This window comes from Bison bison, unplaced genomic scaffold (assembly GCF_000754665.1).
Source record: "Bison bison bison isolate TAMUID 2011002044 unplaced genomic scaffold, Bison_UMD1.0 scf7180017864461, whole genome shotgun sequence".
Taxonomy (NCBI): Eukaryota; Metazoa; Chordata; class Mammalia; order Artiodactyla; family Bovidae; genus Bison; species Bison bison.
This window is the reverse complement of record NW_011495023.1, coordinates 6,100,170-6,111,006: the sequence shown is the minus strand read 5'-3', so window position 1 is coordinate 6,111,006 and position 10,837 is coordinate 6,100,170. Positions and strand designations below refer to the sequence as shown.

General features: G+C 44.0%; 1 protein-coding gene across 1 annotated transcript in view; it reads left to right on the top strand.

The window, feature by feature from the left end:
- PIP4K2A (phosphatidylinositol-5-phosphate 4-kinase, type II, alpha) overlaps positions 1 to 10,837 on the top strand; it is a 188,622-nt gene that overhangs the window by 133,082 nt on the left and 44,703 nt on the right. The gene's annotated exons all lie outside the window — the stretch shown is intronic.

Below are 10,837 nucleotides of genomic sequence, written 5' to 3'. Positions count from 1 at the left end.
GCTCAGTCATGTCTGACTCTTAGTGACCCCATGGACTGCAGCCTACCAGGCTCCTGCATCCATGGGATTTTCCAGGCAAGAGTACTGGAGTGGGGTGCCATTGCCTTCTCTGGTATAATCATAAGGGATTTGATTTAGGTCATACCTGAATGGTCTAGTGGTTTTCCCTACTTTCTTCACATTAAGTCTGAATTTGGCAATAAGGAGTTCATGGGCTGAGCCACAGTCAGCTCCTGGTCTTGTTTTTGCTGACTGTATAGAGTTTCTCCATCTTTGGCTGCAAAGAATATAATCATTCTGAAATCGGTCTTGACCATCTGGTGATGTTCATGTATAGAGTCTTCTCTTGTGTTGTTGGAAGAGGGTGTTTGTTATGACCAGTGCGTTTTCTTGGCAAAACTCTATTAGTCTTTGCCCTGCTTCATTCTGTATACCAAGGCCAAATTTACCTGTCACTCCAGGTGTTTCTTGACTTCCTACTTTTGCATTCCAGTCCCCTATAATGAAAAGGACATCTTTTTTGGGTGTTAGCTCTAAAAGGTCTTGTAGGTCTTCAAAGAACCATTCAACTTCAGCTTCTTCAGCGTTACTGGTTGGGGCATAGACTTGGATTACTGTGACATTGAATGGTTTGCCTTGGAAATGAACAGAGATCATTCTGTCGTTCTTGAGATTGCATCCAAGTACTGCATTTCAGACTCTTTTGTTGACCATTATGGCTACTCCGTTTCTTCTGAGGGATTCCTGCCCACAGTAGTAGATATAATGGTCATCTGAGTTAAATTCACCCATTCCAGTCCATTTTAGTTCACTGATTCCTAGAACGTTGACATTCACTCTTGCCATCTCTTGTTTGACCACTTCCAATTTGCCTTGATTCATGGACCTGACATTCCAGGTTCCTATGCAATATTGCTCTTTACAGCATCGGACCTTGCTTCTATCACCAGTCACATCCACAGCTGGGTATTCTTTTTACTTTGGCTTCATCCCTTCATTCTTTCTGGAGTTACTTCTCCACTGATGTCCAGTAGCATATTGGGCACCTACTGATCTGGGGAGTTTCTCTTTCAGTATCCTATCATTTTGCCTTTTCATACTGTTCATGGGGTTCTCAAGGCAAGAATACTGAAGTGGTTTGCCATTCCCTTCTCCAGTGGACCACATTCTGTCAGATCTCTCCACCATGACCCGCACATCTTGGGTTGCCCCACGGTCATGGTTTAGTTTAAGGGTTGGCAACATTTTGGAAGTTATTTCGCACATGCCTGTTGGCAGTGAGATGTTGACCCCTGAGTATTTAACCAATTACGCCTTTTGAGAAGAGGCTCTGATTTTAGGACATGGGTGTCTGTCTACTCACTACCTGCTTTTCAGAGCCCTCATCATTGTCCCTTCATAATCTCCTGGGAGTAGAATGAAACTACCCGGGAAACGTCCATCTCTTTCTATCGTGTGCCCCCCACTGCTCTCTTTCTTGATAAATTCCAGCACAAGTGCCTGCAGAGCATGCTTGCTGCTGTACTCTAAGCCCTCCGTAAGTGGCAGTGGTCATAGCATCATCAAGTTCTGCAGCCATGACCAGTAACAACTATGTCATCTTGAGGAAGTGTAGTCTTAGGGTGTGAATATGGCACTGTTGATGGCATTTTCAAAGCAGTCACCTTGAGAACTGGTGTTTAAACCACACACTGCAGCACATACCCACACAGGCACACACACATACTGTTGCTGTTAACCAAAGGCTCCTCAGAAGTGTTTATATCATCACATCAAGCACCAGCCTCACAAAGTGACTTCTTCAAAGGCACTGTTTGGTTGGATCTGTGGGCGCTGAGTGTCTGTGAAAGTCAGCTTCCTTCCTCTATGGTCCCGCTTTCTGCTCTAACATCGGAAAGTGTTTCTTGCCAGTTGCTTACTCTTCTCAAATGTGATTGACTGCATTTTGCTCCGAGTGAGGTCAGTGAAACTCCTGAAGCTCCCTACCTCCTGTTTCTGGAAACTTGGAGCTCCCGTGATTTGTATTTTTAAAAACATTAGTCAGCCTCTAAATTCATTTAACATCTATTCAATCTTTATAACACTGATTCCTTTTGAAATCCATTCTACAATGCTTGCGCCATTGCCAATTATGAAGGAAATTTTAAAGTGCTAGGTTAGTACCTATAAGGGTAGACACTCAGGCATTGGCTTCTGAATGGATGGAATTCTAGGATGCAGCTCTTAACCAGTCACCCCCGCTGGAACTTACTGTCATGCTGGTGCATCTTTTTCTACTTTCTTTAAATTGTCTTAGAACTTTCAAAGCAGTGTGGTACCTCAGTGACCAATGAAAACATATTATTCCGATAAGTGAGACTGTTCAAATGCAGTGTGAGATACAATTCAGATACGAACTTCTCGATGACATCTCTGAGTTCAGATTTTTTTACTTTTACAGAAGACACAGTTTGAAAGGTTTCCTCTGGGGTGGTTACTGTAACGAACGTGCAAGATTTGACATATCAGCAGTATTACATAAAATGCATTGGGGACCAAAATATAAGTCTATTAACATGCTCCAGGGGCTGTCACAGCACTAAATATTTCCTTTCACTTCACTGCTACAAAATGGCTATTTTTGTAGTATGTTCTCTATCCAGAAAAAGCTCATTTCTCACTTCTTCATCATCTATGTTTTTCCTCTTGTAAAAAGTCCTTTTACTTTTACTTTTGGCTGCGCTGGGTCTTCATTGCTGCACACGGGCTTTCTCTAGTTGCGGTGCACCAGCTTCTAACTGTCGTGGCTTCTCTCGTTGCGGAGCTCTAGGCATGCAGGCTTCAGCAGTTGTGGTGCACAGGCTTATTTGGCCCATGGTATCTTCCCAGACCAGGGACTGAACTCTTGTCACAGGTGGATTCTTAACCAGTGGCCCACCAGGAAAGCGCAAAAAGTATTTCAAATATAATGAAAGGGTCTTAGTACTAACCTTAAAACAGAGTGTTGTGAGTCAATTATTCTTCAAAAACAAAGACACTTATAGAAAAAGGGATCAGATATGAGGCTACCAGAGGTGGGGGAACTGGATGAAGGCAGTGAAAAAAGTACAGACTTCCAGTTACAAGATAAATACTAGGGCTGTAATGTATAATATGATTAATATAATTACCACTACTGTATGTTATATTTATGAAACTTGTTAGGGAGTAAATCCTAAGAGTTCTCATCACAAGGAAAAATTTTTTCTTGTGTAACTGTATGAATGATGGATGTTCACTAAACTGTGATAATCATTTCTTGATGTATGTGAGTCAAATCATTATGCTGTACACCTTGAACTTGTACAGTGCCGTATGTCAATTACATCTCAGTAAAACTGGAAGAAAACAATCTTTAAATAAATAGAGGTGAAGGGTCTTCGTGACTGAGAATCACCATTGCTGATACAGTTTGCTTGGTGGAAGGTCAGGAGACCTAGGTCATAGCTGGTCACAAACGGGCTAATTCAGGGATCTCTGAACCTCAGTTTCTCCATCTGCATTTCATTCATTCATTCCTTGTGCATGCATTCACTCTGTTTCTATTGAAGTATGGTTGACGTACAATATTGGATTAGTTTCAGGTGTGTGGCACAGTGCTGTGATATTTTTATGAATTGGGTGCCACACAAGGTTTACAATATTATTGACTATACTCCCCGTGCTGTGTATTTACTCGATGAACTTCCATACAGGAGGTAAGCTGGCCTAGACTACTTTTAGGATTTACCACTAGTCAGAATTTTTTTCTTACTTTGGTGGAGACTGTCATTTCTTCTTTTCTTGCTTTTTATTGCTTTTACCTTCTAATGTGCTTCTGAACCAGCAGTCTGGTCTGGACAAGTCCTTAGGCTTGTTCAAATCCTGCTATCAATAGACAGGACAGGCTCTCAGGGAGGGCAGCTCCTACGGAGTACATTGGATGGGCTTTCTGACAGCGTTGGTTACTCTGTGGCTCTTCTTCTTCTCTTTTCTTTCATTGTCCTTTTTTGTGTTTAAGTAAAATATATCCAGAGGTGCAGCTGTATTCTGGAAGGTTAAAATTACAGTGAAGGCAATGGCACCCCACTCCAGTACTCTTGCCTGGAAAATCCCAAGGACAGAGGAGCCTGGTAGGCTGCAGTCCATGGGGTCGCTAAGAGTCAGACATGACTGAACGACTTCACTTTCACTTTTCACTTTCATGCACTCGAGAAGGAAATGGCAACCCACTCCAGTGTTTTTGCCTGGAGAATCCCAGGGACGGGGGCAGCCTGGTGGGCTGCCGTCTATGGGGTTGCACAGAGTCGGACACGACTGCAGCGACTGAGCAGCAGCAAGGCCAACCTCTGAAGGAGCAGCACAGTGCTAGATGTTGAAAGAAATTCCTCCTGATTTCCTGATGAGGCAGCCTCACCAGCAGTGCCCGTGTGGCAGGTGGTTCAGAACATGAACTCCGGAGCTGACTACTTTGCCCCCAGCCTGCTTTATGACCTTAGGCAAGTTACCTAACCTCTCTGTACCTGCTTCTCTGTCCATACAATTTGATGGTAGTGTCTCCTCCATCCCGTGTTGTATGGGCTTCCCAGGTGGCGCTAGTGGTAGAGAATCTGCCTGCCATGCAGGAAGACTTAAAGAGACTCCTGGGTCAGGAAGATCCCTGGAGAAGGGCATGGCCACCCACTCCAGTATTCTTGCTTGGAGAATTCTGTGGACAGAGGAGCCTGGCAGGCAACAGTCTCCATAGGGTCACAAAGAGTTGGATGCGACTTAAACGAGCTAGCAGCAGCACCACCCTCCTTCATCTGGTGGTGTGCTAATTAGCGGAACTGCTATTTATAACCTGCTCAGGACAGTGTCTGGTGAATAACAAGCACTATGTAAATGACTGAATAAGGTCTTTCAGTACTTCTCTTCACATACTCAGTTGCATGTCCCAGTGTTGAAATCATTAGCTTTTTCAATCCACTAGGGGGCCTGGTTTCTGGCAGAGTGTGGCACAGATGCAGAAAAATTTGAAGATTCAAACTGTAAGAAGTTAGCTTTCTTCCAGGCTCCAGCACGCTGCCGTAGTTTTTATCTGCTGCCCAGACCCCACCCTGATTTTCACTGTGAGCTAAGAAAGCACAGCAGCGTCTTTCAGACCAGTGGAAATTTATATTAAGCAGAGCAAACCTTTATGTTCCTTTTGTTTTTCTCTTTTTTATAGTTAGGAAAATAACTTAAGTGTTTTGGTGTAAATACCCTTTTCTTCTTTAGATTTCTGTCAGGTCAGGACAAACTCGGGTCTTATAAATGATGATCATTGACTGATTAGCTAAGAATGCTGGAGCATTCAAAAAGGAAAAAAATGGTCAAGAACCTTCTTGAATACCTTATTTCTCCTACGTTGACTGATTTTTTTTTTTAACTGACCTAAATTCATTGGAAGTTTTGGAATCATGTAGCTTCTTCAGCTTTAATTAAAATGGAGTCAGTGTCAGTAAAATTTTAAAAATTTTAGGGGAGGGAACAAGTTCCAATGTAGATAATCAAGAAATGCCTATGAAAATAGCATTAAGAATATCTTTTATGTTTTTGAAATGTAGGGTTTAAATTTGTTTTTTATTTCAAAGTGACTGAACTGACAAATTGACCAAGTAACCCAAAAATCCTTTCTTAACTTTTGTTATCCGGGAGACTGTTAGTAACTTGAGCTGAATCTAGAAGTTACGCCTTAAAACTCGAATCATTGTTGAAAAAGCTACCTAGTATGTCAAGTTTCAGTGTAGGATGAGGGGGTGACTGCTTGACTTTTTTGGATCTTCCTTGGAATACATCTTTCTATCCTCCCACGAAGGACAGTGGTGTTGGCCACAAACAGAGAGAAACTGAGAAAACAGGCCCCATGAAAGCCAAAAGTTAAAACTAAAAAAATTAAGGGTTTGATACCCAAAGAGAAGTTAGACACTCCATCAGCATTTCCCAAATTACTGACTGGAGACACAACCCCCGCACCGCTTGTAAGAATTGACGTTCTGACTCGGTAGGTCGGGGTGGACCTGAGACGCCGCGTGTCACGGGCAGTGCTGATGGAGCCCATGTAAATGGCAGTGCGGGCCCCACCCCCTGGAGCAGGAGAAACATTTCGAGTCTGTTTGCTGGTTCTTTTTGTTGTCTGTGGAGGAGAAGCCGATGGAAATGTGAAAAGCACAGTCAAGTTTTACGTGTAAACAGCTGGAACTGTGAGATTCACAGCAAGTAGCAGCAGGGCCTGTGTCTTCAGGAGCTGCACACACTCTCAGGAACACCAGGAGGGGCTCCTGTGGCTCAGGGAGCACCGCTCCAGCTCCGCTCTGCAGACGGGGCATCGCTGTCTGCCCCCAGGTTCCGGCAGCCGCACGGCCCACTTGCTGGCACGCGTTTCCTGCAGCAGGTGATCTCCAGTTTCTGGAAATCCCGTTGCTCTTTTGTGTTTGGATACGGTCTGTCTCCCCACCTCTCCCCAACATCTGTGGACTGGACATTCTCATTCTGGCCTCCACGGCTCTCACTTTTCCTTTCCCCTTTTCTGTCTCCAAGCATCTCTGCTCAATTTGGGGTTAATTCCTCAGCTGTGTCTCCCACTCCTCATTCTCTCATCAGCTGTTTTAATCCGTGGTCTCCCCTATCCAGTGACTTTTTTATTTCAAAGATTGTATTTTTTCTTGTAGATGTTCCATATTAAAAAATCCACCTATGCACTCTTGATCATTTTTCATTATATACTCATTACTGAAATTGTATCCTTTTATTTCTTCAAATGCTTTTATACATAACTCTTCCAGTTCTATTTCCAATAGTCCTAACCTCTGCCATTCCTGGGGTCCTGAGTTTGCTGTCTCTTGTGTCTGCTGACTCTCAGGAGTGACTGACTGGAGTAGAAGGCCCTGCAGAGTGTGAGGTCAGGATACTGATGAGAGAGGGACTCCGGTCCAGGGAGAGGAACGGAGGAGGATTGGGCGGAGGAGGAGGGCAGGCTGCCAGGCAGGCCCTACAGGCCACAGCCAGCCGGTGGGGCCCTTCAGGGTCCCCCGTGTAGCACTGCTGTGCTGGGCCCAAGGAACAGGAAGGCGGACCCAGGAGGAGCTGCCAACTGAAGCCCGCTGACCACACTCCACAGCCGGACAGCACGGCTTCCCAGAGTGCATCACACCATGACGCTTGGGACAGCCCTTCTCCATTTCAGTTGTAGTCACTGAGTAAACACCAACTTCTCTTACGGTAAGGTGTTTGTTTTTAGTTGTTTTGGTTTTTTGGACACACCGACCAGCTTGTATCTTAGCTCCGCAACCTGAGCCCTCAGCAGTGAAAGCTCAGAGTTCTAACTGTTGGCCCACCAGGGAATTCCCTGATAAGGTGTTTGCTTGTTTGTTTTTCACAAGGTCACCTCGTCTCTTATGATGATGCTGTGTATGGGTCTTTATGGTCGTATAATAAACTGAGCTCGGAGCACCAGTGTCGGCATGTAGATATATTCTGCAGTATATCAGTACTAAGAATGTTTGTAAATACTGCAGAGAAATGTTTATTCCCTTTAAGCCTGATTTTTATTAAGTTTAAAAAAAGCAGTAAAATTTTGTACTTACATTAGATTAAATGGAGTCATCCTTACATTCTTTTATGACTCTTGAAACCAAAATATAGTAACTAACATAGACCATTCTCCCAAAATATCAACTCAAGAAATGTTTGGATTATTTATTTGTCTGGTTCTTCTGAAACAAACCAATCCTTAGTTCCAGGCTGGTTTTTTCTTTCTTCCCTCCCTCCCTTTCTTTCTTTCTCTCTCCTTCCCTCCCTCCTTGCCTCCCCCCTCCCCTGCCCCGGCCTCATGTAAAGAACATTGTTGAAGTGATCTATAAACACAGGCAGAAGCACAATAAGAATTACAGATAATTTAACCTTTCAAAAACATTAACTGAAGCAAGACTTTACATTGAAGTATTAATTTGATGCTATATTAAATTGTCACTTCAAGCCCCTTAAAAAAAAAAAGAGTGAAACATGATAATAACAGCAATTTTCAAGAGCTGGAGCCCAGGTTCACACTCTCATGCAGAGATATAAATATTTATCCATTCCAGTACATCACTTAGAATCCTCTCTGCTGAAACCTTCAGTCAGCTGTGAATCTTTTAATGGCATTTCATTTTGCATACAAAAAAGCAACAGACCAGGGGATTCATAAGACTTGTATTCTTGTTGACTACCCAAGAGCAAAGGAAACTGAGACCCTGTGGCTGTTGCGTTTTGTATGTTTTTAAAATTCCAATTTCACCATGTCAGTTTATCATTATAGTTCTGACAAGCTGCTGTACAGGAAAAAAGTTCTAGGGGAGACTAATGAAGAGGTAAAATTTGCCTCTATTGATGACAACAAGGAGTCATATTAAAGAAGACTGTTTTAAGAGAAGACAGAAAACAGTAAAAACTGTATGGGTTACAGATGAACATTGCCAGCAAATACAAGTGTCTGAGAAGCACTCTAGAAAAAAAACCAAAGTCGCAGCATGAAAAATTACAGCCCGAGGTGACATGAGGCATCCAGCTATGAAAATGCTAACGTGGAAAAGACTTAATAAAAACAGTACTTTTAAAATGCAAACGTAGGTAATGCAGCAAGTTTAACACTGAGAATATGGACACTGACTCCAAGAATACTCGGTGATGGTTTTAGTTCTGTACAGTAAGCATACGAAGAATTAATGATGATCAGGGTCAGTTTTTTAAAAATTTGGGACTGTTCCATACCTTATTTAGATAGAAGGTCAGTGTCCTGGCTGAACTGCAAACATCTATCAGTTCAGGTGCCAGACAAGACCTTCCCTGTTTGATAGGAGAGAATGTGCCCCAGGGACCGAGTGGTGGAAATAACTGGCCAGCTTTGGGCCACAGATAGGAAGGCCTCTGGGAAAGGGTGGGATGTGAGGAGCCACGGAAAGGAAGGCTCTGCAGGCTTGTGTGTACACGGCTGGTACTCCCCTAACAGGCATCACCCTCTGTGCGTGCCCTCGATTCTGGTCCACGCTGGATGACCAGTGCTGCTGTGTGTGGCCCATCTGTGTCCATTTCCTCCCTTGGGACCTCAGAGTGGCAGAGGACAGACGTCCGCACTCACTTGGGACCTCAGAGTGGCAGAGGACAGACGTCCACACTCGCCTGGCCTCTGGATTAGAGTCTCCCGGGCAGCAGTAGGGCACGGCACCGGTCAGAAGTGGTTGAGATATTAAAGCGGCAGATAGGGAACACTGTCCCCTGCCAGTGAGGAGGGCTGCCTTGTAGCCACATCAGGACGCTGATGGAAAGTGAAAGAAATATCCTCCCCTTTCTATTATTTTTTGGTTTTGGCTGTGCTGTGAGGCTTGTGGGATCTTAGTTCCCCGACCAAGGATCCAAACCGGGCCCCGGCAGTGGGAGCACCAAGTCCTAACCACTGAACCAGCAGAGAATTCCTCTGCACCTTTTTAAAGAGTGACCCTCAGGATTAAGTCACTATTTCTCCATGCTTGTAGTCCCTATTTCTCCATTCTTCCAACAGGAATTGGAAACTAAGTGTGTAAAAGGGAGGAAGCAAAGATTCATTGTTAGATTGTCTTGTGATCGAATCAACAATGTTAAAAAATTAATAGATGCTGAGGCTGTTTTTAACTATTAAAATAAGGGGTGCTCGTGCCCCCCACAAAAAAACCAATCATGAGACTGTAGTGCCCCAGTACACATTTTTAAAATAATTTTTGAAGCATTTATTTACAGGTTCTTTTGTTAATTTGTCAGTGATTAAGCTTTTGAAGGGGAAGTGCTCAGAGTTCTGATCCTAAAAGCAACATAAGTGAGAATTATGATTTTTAGTGTTTTCTGTATTTACAAAAGTATTATCATACTTTATATTAAAAAATGCACACACATAAACATTATTCATTTTTGGAAAGTCTGTTCTGTGGAGATATGCTTTAAATTGGGAGTCCCTAGCCTGCATTTAAATAGAACCCACTTCTCAGGGAGCATCTGAGGAGCACGTCAGGTGAAGCCTGCCTCTCCCACCCCTCGCCCCAGGGTCTGGATTTCATCTGGCTCCTGCTTGAGCCATCGCAGTACCCCCAGTGCCGTTTCCCTGATCTTCATACCCTTCACAAAGCCCCTGTGCTCTAAGTACTGTTATTGCACCTCTTCTCCAAATGCAGAGACACGGAGAGGTTGAATAATTCCCAAAGGTCACACAGCTAGTGCTCATGGTGCTGGCCCAGGAAGGCTCAAGCAGCGGGATTGTGGCCGTGTGTTTACAGCGTCCCTAGATGTGGGATAACCTCCAGGAGTTTGTGGGGTGGGGGAGCCGTCTGAGATATGCCCACTGGTGTTAGGGTGTGTGCACAGCATTTAGTGGGTCAGCAGGTGAAGAACCCGAGGGGATTACTATCTGGGCCTCTCTGTGTCAACTCCCACATGCAGTGACCCTCATGCTCCAGTTCGGTGGTCTGCCAGCCCAGGTGCTCACAGACCCAGTGGGACGTTCCTCCACTGAAATGAAACAGGGTCGTCTTTTCCCAGTGCTCCCACCCAGAAACTCAATTCATGGGGGAGGTTTTCGCTCCTGCAGTTTGATGCGGGAGTGCTTTCTAAACCTTTGGGACCAACTGCTGCTTGTCAATACTGGAATCTAACATGATAGGCTTTCTGGGGTTGTGGTTTTGTACATGATTACAAACTCAGGAGTTTTAAGTTTTTTAAATCTCTGTGCTGCAGTGTGTTCAACAAAGCCTCATAGGTGAGCCTTGCTTTTGAGTATAAGAACATGTAGAAACTTTCTGATAAGATAAATCAA